The sequence below is a fragment of the Bufo bufo genome, chromosome 2 (genome assembly GCF_905171765.1).
Source record: "Bufo bufo chromosome 2, aBufBuf1.1, whole genome shotgun sequence".
Lineage (NCBI taxonomy): Eukaryota > Metazoa > Chordata > Amphibia > Anura > Bufonidae > Bufo > Bufo bufo.
Genome location: NC_053390.1, coordinates 33053490 through 33065398, shown reverse-complemented (window position 1 = coordinate 33065398; position 11909 = coordinate 33053490).

Below are 11909 nucleotides of genomic sequence, written 5' to 3'. Positions count from 1 at the left end.
TTTAGCTGACAGGGTTGAAAACTGGTGACAGAATCCCTTTAAAGCGCAAATGTGGGACAAATTACAGAAGCCCAAATGTGGTACAACTTGTTAAAGTTTAAGCATTGAATCAAAGGAGGTGGCGCACCTCAATTAAAGAAGAATTTCTGAAATTTTATTCCCTGTCACCTATGCAGAGCAGGGGTTTATTCACATCTAAAATTGTATAATGTCAACCCAAGAATGTACCAGAAAAATTACAGAAATTTATTAACCTGTCTACTTGGTAGAGCAGGGGTCTATGACAGAAAAAAATTGTTTATTGTCACCCGAAAATGTAAAAGAAAAATTATTGAAATTTATTAAGCTTTCAACTAGGTAGAGGAGGGGTATATTACACCTAAAAATTTGTGAATTTCACCCAAAAATGTAACAGACACATTTTTTTTTTCCCGGTCTACTAGGTATAGCATTGGTACTTCACACCCAAAAATTGTTACATTTCAAATTCAACTGACAAATACATTATTTTTTTTTACCGGTCTAATAGGTATAGCAGTGGTACATCACACCCAAAAATTGGTGAATTTCACCTGAAAATGTAACTGACAAAGTAGTAAAATGACATAAAATAAAATACGTACAAATAAAAAATAAAAAATTGATTTATGAGGTGGGTTCCATATGGAGTAGGAGTTTGAGGAGGCGGTGGATGTAGCGGTGTAGGTGGAAGCGGCGGTGGAGGAGGACGAGGTAGCCAACACAGGTTTTTGGTTTTAATTTTATTTTTTAAAATTAGGGTACACTCCAAAAGAGTGTGAAATATCCAAAATACAAAAATGAGCAATTGCGCTGCAGTATAACAATGGCTGGTTAGTGGCGGTATACATGTCTATTCTTCACAAGGTATGGACAAGTCCTGTGGGATCCATGCCTGGTTCATTTTAATGAACGTGAGCTTGTCCACATTGGCTGTGGACAGGTGGCTGAGCTTGTCTGTGATTACCCCCCCTGCCGTGCTAAACACACGTTCAGATAATACACTGGCTGCAGGGCAGGCCAGCACCTCCAAGGCGTTAAGGGCAAGCTCAGGCCATGTGCCCAATTTGGAGACCCAGAAGTTGAAGGGGGCAGACCCGTAATTTAGTACGTGTAGGCGTGTGCACACATACTGCTCCACCATGTTGGTGAAATGCTGCCTCCTGCTAAGACGTTCCATATCAGCTGGTGGTGCTGGTTGTTGTGGCGTGCTGACAAAGCTTTTCCACATTTCGGTCATGCTAACCCTGCCTTCTGAGGTGCTGGCGGTGCCCCAGCTGCGTTGGCGACCTCTTCCTCGTCCTCTGCCTTCGCCTTGTGCTTCCACTGTGCCCCCGCTGTCAGGTGGGAATGCCACCAGCAGCGCGTCTACCAGGAGGAGCCAGAGACCTTTCTTGGTTTTTGCGGTGTCTACCCCACTGCAGCTCGTGCTTAGCACTTAAATGCCTGGTCATGCAGGTTGTGCTCAGGTTGAGAACGTTTATGCCTCGCTTCAGGCTCTGATTGCACAGCGTGCAAACCACTTGTGTCTTGTCGTCAGCACATTGTCTGAAGAACTGCCACGACAGGGAACTCCTTGGAGCTGGCTTTGGTGTGCTCGGTCTCTTGCTGCGGTGGGCGTAGCAGGCGTACTGTCTAGAGGACGGCCGCTCCGCTTTTGCACCCTGCTCCCTCTTTTGCTGGGCTGGTGGTTCTGTGCGACCACCGCCTCTTCCTTCGAATTACATAGGTCACTCGCATGACCTTGATTCCATGTGGGGTCGAGGACCTCATCATCCTCCACATCATCTTCCACCCAGTCTTCACCCCTGCCCTCCTTTTTGGTCTGCACACTTTCGAAAGCCCCAGCAGTTGGCACCTGTGTTTTGTCATTATCCGAGACATGCTGCGATGGTCCTCCCATGTACTCATCTTGAAAGATAAGTGGTTGGGCATCGGTGCACTCAATCTCTTCCACTTCTGGGGCAGGGCTAGGTGGATGGCCCTGGGAAACCCTGCTAACAGAGTCATCAAAAATCAGAAGAGACTGCTGCATGACTTGGGGCTCAGACTGCTTGGCTGATTTGCAGGGGGGTGAGGTGAAAGACTGATGGACATGGGCTGCAGGTGCCAACTCTGATCTTTCAGCAGGAGACTGGGTAGGAGACAATGTGAAGGAACTGGATCCACTGTCAGCAACCCAATCTACTATCGCTTGTACTTGTTCAGGCCTCACCATTCGCAGAGCTGCAGCCCGACCAAATACCGCTGCAGGTTCTGTTGCCTACTCGCACCTGAGGAAGGGGTTTCACTTGTGCGTGTAGCTGGCACAGATTGACCACGTCCTGTCCCTCCAACAGGAGCTCCACCAGTAGCACCACTACCTGGGCCATGTCCCTTATTTGACACTCTCCTCATATTTCTCGAATTTAGGATCTTGCCCTATATGGGTGTTTAATTAATAGTAGAATAGAATGACAGTATGTACAGGGTGTATCTCGACGCCCTGAACTAGACTAGGCCTCAATTCAATTTGTTTGCCCAAAATGGCTGTATTTCAATTACCTGAACAGAACCCCTGTATTTAAAGGGTGTATCTCACAATGACATCTGCAGCAAAGGCTGCCAAATAAACTTTTTTTGCCCAAACGGGTGTTTTTTTAATAACTGAATATGACAGCAGTATATAACCCTGGAATTTCAAACGTCTTGATGCTGCAAGGGCGGAAAAATTGTGTATTTTGCCCAAAATGGCTGTATATAACCCCTGTATATAAAGGGTGTACCTCACACGCCCTGAACCAGACTAGGCCTCAATTAAATTTGTTTGCCCAAAATGGCTGTATTTCAAATAACTGAATAGAACCCCTGTATATAAAGGGTGACTCTCACACGCCCTGAACCAGACTAGGCCTCAATTAAATTTGTTTGCCCAAAATGGCTGTATTTCAAATAACTGAATAGAACCCCTGTATATAAAGGGTGCATCTCACACGCCCTGAACCAGACTAGGCCTCAATTAAATTTGTTTGCCCAAAATGGCTGTATTTCAAATACCTGAATAGAACCCCTGTATATAAAGGGTGTACCTCACACGCCCTGATCCAGACTAGGTCTCAATTAAATTTGTTTGCCCAAAATGGCTGTATTTCAAATACCTGAATAGAACCCCTGTATTTAAAGGGTATATCTCACAATCACATCTGCAGCAAAGGCTGCCAAATAAACTTTTTTTGCCCAAACGTGTGTTTGTTTAATAACTGAATATGACAGCAGTATATAACCCTGGAATTTCACACGTGCTGATGCTGCAAGGGCTGTAAAATGGTGTATTTTGTGTGCTGTTCCTTTCATATTGAATTTCTGCACTGTATTATTTCTTGTTTTACCTATGTTGTTTAAATCTATTGTTCTCTGCTGCCATCTGCTGGCCGGAATTTGTATGCTGCACGCCTTCGTTCTTGTTAAATAAAGTTTTATCTCTGGGCGTGGTTTTAGCAGCCTTGGGCCTGGTCACTTCCTGTAGCCTTTTTCAGTGCTGCATTCTTTGTGACTGGAGACACACACCTCGGCTTGTGAAGGCATCAGTTTTTGACCAGCAGTTGCCTCAGCAGTTAGCCTCAGAAAAGACATCCACACCACAGCATCTACTGTATTCCTGTATTACATCACTGTATGTCACTGCTCTGGATCAAATAAACCCACGTTTGATTGCATCCTCATGTCTACGTCTGGATCCATCTAACCTGAGCATCTGCCGGTCCGTTCTGCTCCACTGCTTGGATACGAAGGTAGGCCAGTCACAAAGCCATTATCAGTTACACCTTCAATCGCCTTCATGTGGGGACAGAACAGTCAAAAACTGCCTTAAAGCCTTATACCCCAGTAAATACCCGTCTGAATGTCCAATGCCGGCTACAGGTTCCCTCAGAGCCCAGTGCCACACTCAGGAACCTCCCCTGCAACAGGCCCACTCCCAGCAAATCTGCCCAGCAACAGTGCATGTCCCATAAGCCTAAGGGGAAGCACGGCGTGTCCGCAGTAGATATACTCTCGCCTGGAAGTCCTCCACTACTCGCCAAGCCACTTTCTACATCCTATATTAACCCTTGCTCGCATGATATAAGAACTGTTCACGCACGCGGGGCCTCCCTTAAACCAAAACCCCGCAATTCACTAAAAGGACTTTGGGAAACTCATCGGGGTGCCTCATCTGAGCCGCACTGCAATTTTCAGCCCCCAATTCAAAAGTTCGATTTCTTAAAGAGACAGCGCACCTTAAATCAAAATGTCCGAAAAGGACCTCGTACAGTTCCCCAGTGATGAAATAAAGCAAATGCAACCTGATACTGATCATTATGAAGAGCTGGAGGTAGAACACACACTTCCAGCAGACCAAGTCACGCGACCAAGGCGCTCTCTCAAACCAACTATAAAGATCACAGAAAATTATCACACCAGGAAAGATGAGCTATGTGACAACCTGGAAGAGCTATGGGAACGAGTTTCCTCCCTCATATCAGGACTTAAGTCCTCCTCAGGCGATGCCACCAGTTTACAAGTTGCCGTCGGGCGGCTGAACGCAGCCCATGAAAGATACAAGAGACTGTCCACAAGGTATATAACCTTTCTAAAAGACTCTAATATTGAAGAAGCCCCGTCAGAGTTGTGCAAGGCAGAATCAATAGACAGACAAAGAGACGCCATGGTGCTGGACGCTAAAGATAAAGTGGAACTCCGTATCTCTCATTTGCAAGAAACTAGATCACACAGATCGCATTCATCCAAACATTCCTCGCGGTCCTACAGATCATCATGCTCTAGAAGCTCCACCCTGAGCGACAGATTACTAGAGGCCCGCATAAATGCAGAGCAATCCAAAGTGAGGCGTTCCTTCACCGAAAAAGAAGTCCTTGCGAGGGCTGAAGCAGAAGCCAAGAGGGCAGAAGCGGAGGCAGAAGCCAAGAGGGCAGAAGCGGAGGTAGAAGCCAAGAGGGCAGAAGCGGAGGAAGAAGCCAAGAGGGCAGAAGCCAAGAGGGCAGAAGCGGAGGCAAAGGCCAAGAGGGCAGAAGCAGAAGCAGAGGCTCGAATAAAGATCCTTGAATCAGAGAGGGAAGAGGAAATCGCATTAGCAAGAGTAAGACTACTTGAGCAAGCATTGAGCCAAGGCCCTGATTCAGTCTGCTTACCACCAGAGGAGATAGACGATCCAGCTGATCGCACCAGCGACTACGTACTGAAACAGTTATCTGCACCACCCCCAGTGTGCAGTACTGTCCAAGCCAACAACACTGAAACCTCCAAGTCAGCTCTACCTGCAGTGCCAGTGACACCCACAGCACCTGAGCAATCCAATAACAGTCGCCCAGACGCGCTCTCTCAAGGGCAGTTATTACAGCAAGATGGCTACCAGGTGTTTCCTGGCCTACGTCCACAGCTCAAGCAGCAGTCATCAGAATCTACAGAGGCTAGACCACAGCTCAACCCTGCAGCAACATCATTCTACCCGGAAGCATCTCACCCTTTCACGCCACGCAGCCTATACGCCCCAGGGGCATCACAAGTTGTCATGGCAACAAGCAGTGAGAAATCAGATATGTCTGAGTTTGCCAGGTTTATGGTGAGCAGAGAGCTAATTAACACCAGTCTCTCAAAATTTGATGACCGTGCGGAGAGCTACAGAGCCTGGAAGGCAACCTTCAAAGCCGCCATCGCCAACCTCAACCTAACCGCAGAGCAGGAGCTCGACCTCTTGATCAACTGGCTGGGCCCAGGCTCCACAAATCGCATCAAGAGCCTTAGAACTGTCTATGTGGGACAAGCAGAAGCAGGTCTCGCTGCAGCCTGGCAGAGACTCGAACGCACCTTTGGCAGCGCAGAAGCAATAGAGAAGGCACTATTCAGGAGACTGCAGAACGTCCCCAAGATCAGTCTCAAGGATGTCCATAAGCTTCAGGATTTAAGTGATTTGCTCATGGAACTGGAGCTTGCCAAAAGAGACCCTCGTCTGTCCGGGCTGTGCTACCTGGATACAGCCCATGGGGTGAACCCAATTGTCGTGAAGTTACCATACAGCCTGCAAGAGAAGTGGGCGGCATCAGTCTCAAGGTACAAAAGAGTGCATGACGTCACTTTTCCCCCATTTATTCATTTCTGCAGATTCATCGATGAACAGTCCCAGATGAGGAATGACCCCAGCCTCGACTTCCTGGAGTTCAATACTACAGCCTCAGTGACACCATCATCAAGGTATGAAAGTATTGTACATAAACACAGAGACTTTAAGAGCAGCGTGAATGTTAGAAAGACTAACCTACCATCATCTGCAGTACCCACTGGTAGACAGTACACTACCTCATCAGGAGACAAGGCCTTCAATCGTGAATGTCCCATTCATAAAAAACCACACTCACTGAACAAATGCAGAGGATTTAGATCCAAAACCATACAGGAGCGCAAGAAAGTCCTCACCGAGCTTGGGGTATGTTTCAAGTGCTGCGCTTCATTGGAGCACATGGCTAAGGACTGCAAATCCATTATCAAGTGTGAGGAGTGTCATAGTGATAGACATGCCTCAGCTATGCACCCAACTCCACTCACAAGGGATTCACCTGCTGCCGTCACCACCAGTCCTGCTCCAAGTCATGGCGGGGAGCCCCAGAACCACGCTAACACAGCCACTGCTGTTTCCTGCTCATGCTTGGACGTATGTGGGGAGGGCCAGAGTGAGAAATGTTGTGCCCGCATATGCCTAATCAAGGTCTACCCGGAGGGGCTACCAGAAAAGGCAGTAAAAATGTATGCCATCATTGACGACCAAAGCAACCGCTCCCTAGCAGGACCTAAATTCTTTGAAGCCTTTGGAATAAAGGGACCGTCAGAACCCTACATCTTAAACACCTGCTCGGGTCGCATAGAGACTAGCGGCAGGAGGGCACAAGGATTCATCGCTTGTTCCGTCAGTGGAAATACAGAAATACCTCTACCGACGCTGATCGAATGCGATCAAATACCCAACCATAGGGATGAAATTCCTACCCCGGAAGCTGCATTTCACCATCCACACCTAAGGCACCTAGCCAACGTTATCCCACCTATGGACAACAACGCCGAGATTCTACTCCTGCTTGGCAGAGACAATCTAAGGGTACACAAGGTGCGTCAACAGTGTAATGGTCCCGACTATGCACCATATGCCCAGAGACTGGACTTGGGATGGGTAGTCATAGGAAATGTATGCTTGGATCAACCAAAAATCCGCTCATTCAAAACGTATGTGCGTGGAGATGGACGCACGACTTGCATTAAGCCTTGCCCTCATCACTATGAGGTGAAAGAGAAGCCTCCAGACCTCATACAACCACCTGACGACATTCCTCCCTTTGCTGACAACTTGGGAAGATTAGTCTTTCACACAAGCGAGGACGATGATAAAGTAGCTTTGTCAGTAGAGGACAGAGAATTTATCAAGATAATGGACAATGAGTTCCTTAAAGACGAAACCAATCAATGGGTTTCTCCATTACCCTTCCGAGCTACCAGGGTGAGACTCCCGAACAATAGGGAACAAGCTCTGTCTAGATTTAACTCTCTTCAGCGTACCATGAACAGTAAGCCTGAGATAAGAGAACACATCGTTGCCTTTATCGACAAAATATTCCGCAACAACCATGCAGAACCAGCTCCATCCTTAGGGAAGAACGACGAGTGCTGGTACTTGCCTTCATTTGGAGTGTATCACCCACGGAAACCTAATCAAATTAGGGTTGTTTTCGACTCAAGTGCCAAACATCAAGGTGTATCTCTTAATGATGTCCTTCTCACAGGTCCTAATCTGACGAATAACCTAGTTGGAGTGCTGATGAGGTTCAGAAAAGAGCTCGTTGCCATCACCGCCGACATTGAACAGATGTTCCACTGTTTCGTAGTCAGGGAGGACCACCGGAATTTCCTCAGGTTTCTGTGGTACAAGAATAACGACACCAACGCAGAGATGGCAGAATATCGTATGAGGGTACACATATTTGGAAACAGCCCTTCACCTGCCGTGGCAACTTACGGCCTTCGGCGAACTGCCTTAGAGGGAGAATCCGAGTACGGTAAAGACGCCAGAGACCTTGTAGAAAAGGACTTCTACGTAGACGATGGACTCAAATCACTACCGACTGAAGAAGCGGCTATCGATCTGCTCAAAAGGACTCAAAGTATGTTGTACCAAGCTAAACTTAGACTACACAAAATTGCTTCAAACAGCCTGGCCGTTATGAGGGCCTTCGAATCAGGCGATCATGCACCAGGATTCAAGGACATTAACTTGGGACTGGACAGTCCACCTGTGCAGAGGAGCTTGGGCCTCAGATGGGATCTCTCGGCTGACTCCTTCGGTTTTCAGATAAGTTGTGCAGACAAGCCATTCACAAAGCGAGGCGTCCTATCAGTGGTAAACAGCCTATTTGATCCGCTGGGATTTGTAGCGCCCATTACCATACAAGGTAAATCTCTACTGAGACAGTTTTCTGAAACAGTCAAGGATTGGGATACCCCACTTCCCTCCGAGAAAGAGCAAAAATGGGAAGCCTGGAAGCGATCTTTGTGTGCCTTGGATGAGATCCACATCCCGAGATGCTATATTAAAACTTCACTTTCCTCTAGCATAAAGAAAGAACTCCACGTGTTCTCGGACGCCTCCACGGAGGCCATCGCAGCGGTTGCCTATCTGAAAGTCACAGAACCCAACAACCAAAATCACGTTGGATTCGTCTTTGGTCCAGAGTTTCTGCTTGAAGAGGCGGACGAATGTGTACAGGAAGTTTTCAGCATCCAGGATCCGGATAATGATCCAGAAATCCGCACTGAAGTTAATGCATTAGTCACTGGAACAAAGCAAACCGCCAGCTTCAGTTGTCAGCGCTTTGAACGTTTCTCCAGTTGGATGAGACCCATCGAGAACGTCCCTGATGGGTGAACAGGACTGTATATAGCTTCGCAGATCTTCTCCATTCCAAGTTGGAAAACAGGACTAATCTATGTTTGCATTCTAACATGTTTTCTTTTACAGGTTGTTTATATTTTATGGACATTCGTCATAGTGAAATCCCCAAAGTGAATTTCAGACGGGGAGTGTGCTGTTCCTTTCATATTGAATTTCTGCACTGTATTATTTCTTGTTTTACCTATGTTGTTTAAATCTATTGTTCTCTGCTGCCATCTGCTGGCCGGAATTTGTATGCTGCACGCTTCGTTCGTTGTCTATAAAGTTTTATGTCTGGGCGTGGTTTTAGCAGCCTTGGGCCTGGTCACTTCCTGTAGCCTTTTTCAGTGCTGCATTCTTTGTGACTGGAGACACACACCTCGGCTTGTGAAGGCATCAGTTTTTGACCAGCAGTTGCCTCAGCAGTTAGCCTCAGAAAAGACATCCACACCACAGCATCTACTGTATTCCTGTATTACATCACTGTATGTCACTGCTCTGGATCAAATAAACCCACGTTTGATTGCATCCTCATGTCTACGTCTGGATCCATCTAACCTGAGCATCTGCCGGTCCGGTCTGCTCCACTGCTTGGATACGAAGGTAGGCCAGTCACAAAGCCATTATCAGTTACACCTTCAATCGCCTTCATGTGGGGACAGAACATTTTGGGAAAAAAGTGTGTTTTTATTTCTAGCTTAAATTGCACACTGACTAATCCAGATGTTGTATATTGCCAAAAAAGTGTGTTTTTTTACAAACAGAATATGAAAGCTGTATATATTAAACTTGAATTTCAAACTTGCAGATCTGTAAAATAGTGGATTTTGGCAAAAAAAAAGTGTGTTTTTAAAAACCCAGAAAATTATGGCTGTATTTCTATCTAATATTGCACATTGACTAATCCAGATGTTTTATATTGCCCAAAAAGTATTTTTTTTTACTAACATAATATGAAAGCTGTATATAATGGTTGAATTTCACACATCCAGATGCAGCTAGGGATGTAAAATTGTGTATTTTGGCAAAAAAGTGTGTTTTTAAAAACCCAGAAAATTGAGGCTGTATTTCTAGCTTAAATTGCACATTGACTAATCCTGCAAATGCACCAGATGTTGTATATTGCCCAAAAAGGGTGATTTTTTTACAACCAGATTATTAGTGCTGTTTTTCAAGCGTGGATTTCAATGTCACAAAAGCTCAGATGCAGTGCTGGTGCACTGAGCTTGCATAAAATGGCCGGGGCCCACCTAACTGACTTATAAAAGTTGTTTTTTTTAGGTCACTGGGCTCAGGGCAGGATAAAAAGATTGTGACCTGCACCCACACAATAAAATGTATGTAGATCGCTGAGTTAGATTCAAGTTTTGAACAAAGATTCAGTCCTATTCTCTCCCTAAAATCACCAGCCGCATCCTCTCCCTACACTAGTAACAGCAGAGTGACGTGCAGCGCTACGTGACTCTGCAGCCTTTCAAAAAGCGCCGAGAAATCGCCGAACACCGAACCCGAACTTTTACTGAAATGTTCGGGTGGGGGGTCCAAAAATCCTAAAGTTCGGTACGAACCTGAACTTTACAGTTCGGGTTCGTTCAACCCTAATTATTTTCCTTTATAACCATGTTATAAGGGAAAATAATAAAATATACAGAACACCCAGTGAAGAAGTTCGGGTTCGGGTCTGGGTGCCACATTCAGTTTTTTCTAACGCGCGTGCTAAACGCATTGCACTCGCGCGGAAAAAATTTAACATCGGAACGCAATCGCAGACAAAACTGACTGCAATTGCGTGCCTGCTGGCGCGGGTTTCCCACAATGCACACACTACGCATCCGGAGAAAATCTGGAACGCCCGTGTGAAAGAGGCCGAACTGTCTCACAGTCACTCAGAAGCAGCTCCAGGATAAGGAAGCTATTAAAGAGAAGAACTGACCTGTGTGCTTCTGAATGAAGCACGTACTGAGCTAAAAGCTTCCAATGTAGCTGTGTAGTCTCCTCAGCTTCCGCTCTGTTGTCCTGGAATATCTGAGTTTTGGCTCTGCAATGCCCCAGCTGTTTTCTAGGATTTTAGGAATGATGTGTTCAGAGAATATTTGGGTAAATTTGTGATGGTTTGCTTAGGCTATGGCCCTGACTTATCAACAGGGCACAGTTTGAAGTTTATCTTCAAGTTTTTCTATTTGTGTAAAAGTAATGGTCTGTAAGTCAAATTTATGAAAGTGACACACAGCACTTGTAAAATTTAGCACAGGTAAACTATCACATTTCGACACCAGCTGTGGCAGGTCAGGAGTGGAGGGCAGTTAGGACTTGTTCTCATCTGCTATGATGAATAGGCTGTGACAAATACCACCCCTCGTGCCTGCTTGACGTCAACTATTTCGAGCTCATGAGACGCAGTATGGTCCCTGGTTACCAAGACGTGACATTACACCCTCCCGGAGGAGCAGATAAGCTCAGCTTGGTACAGTTTACACACACACCTTCTGTCCATGCGAGCACAGAGAGGCAACAAGCTGAGACAGCCTTTTCACTGCTGCAGTGAAAACAGCGCTTTCTCAGCCCGGGTATTTGCCACCAGCTTCTCGTTTTATATAAGCCCGGTCGGCTAAAGGGATTATATAGGGTGAGAAACCAACCCTCGGTAGCTTATAACTAGGCCAAAACACGGACGTGGGGATTCGTGATCGAGATACAAGATAGCACAAAATTTAATTATATATATAATCTCCTTAAGGGCACACTAGATATAACACTTTGCGGATTGTCAGGATTCCACCCCAGCCCTCTCCAACGAGCCTACCTTGCCTATGTGTAATGCTGATGTAGTCTGTTTTGACGAGTCACGTCATTCACCTGTGTCCTCTTTTTCTTTTCAAGAATTGTCTAATTTATCTTTTTTACAGCAATCCCGTACTATTCCTGATTTCGATCCGGGCAG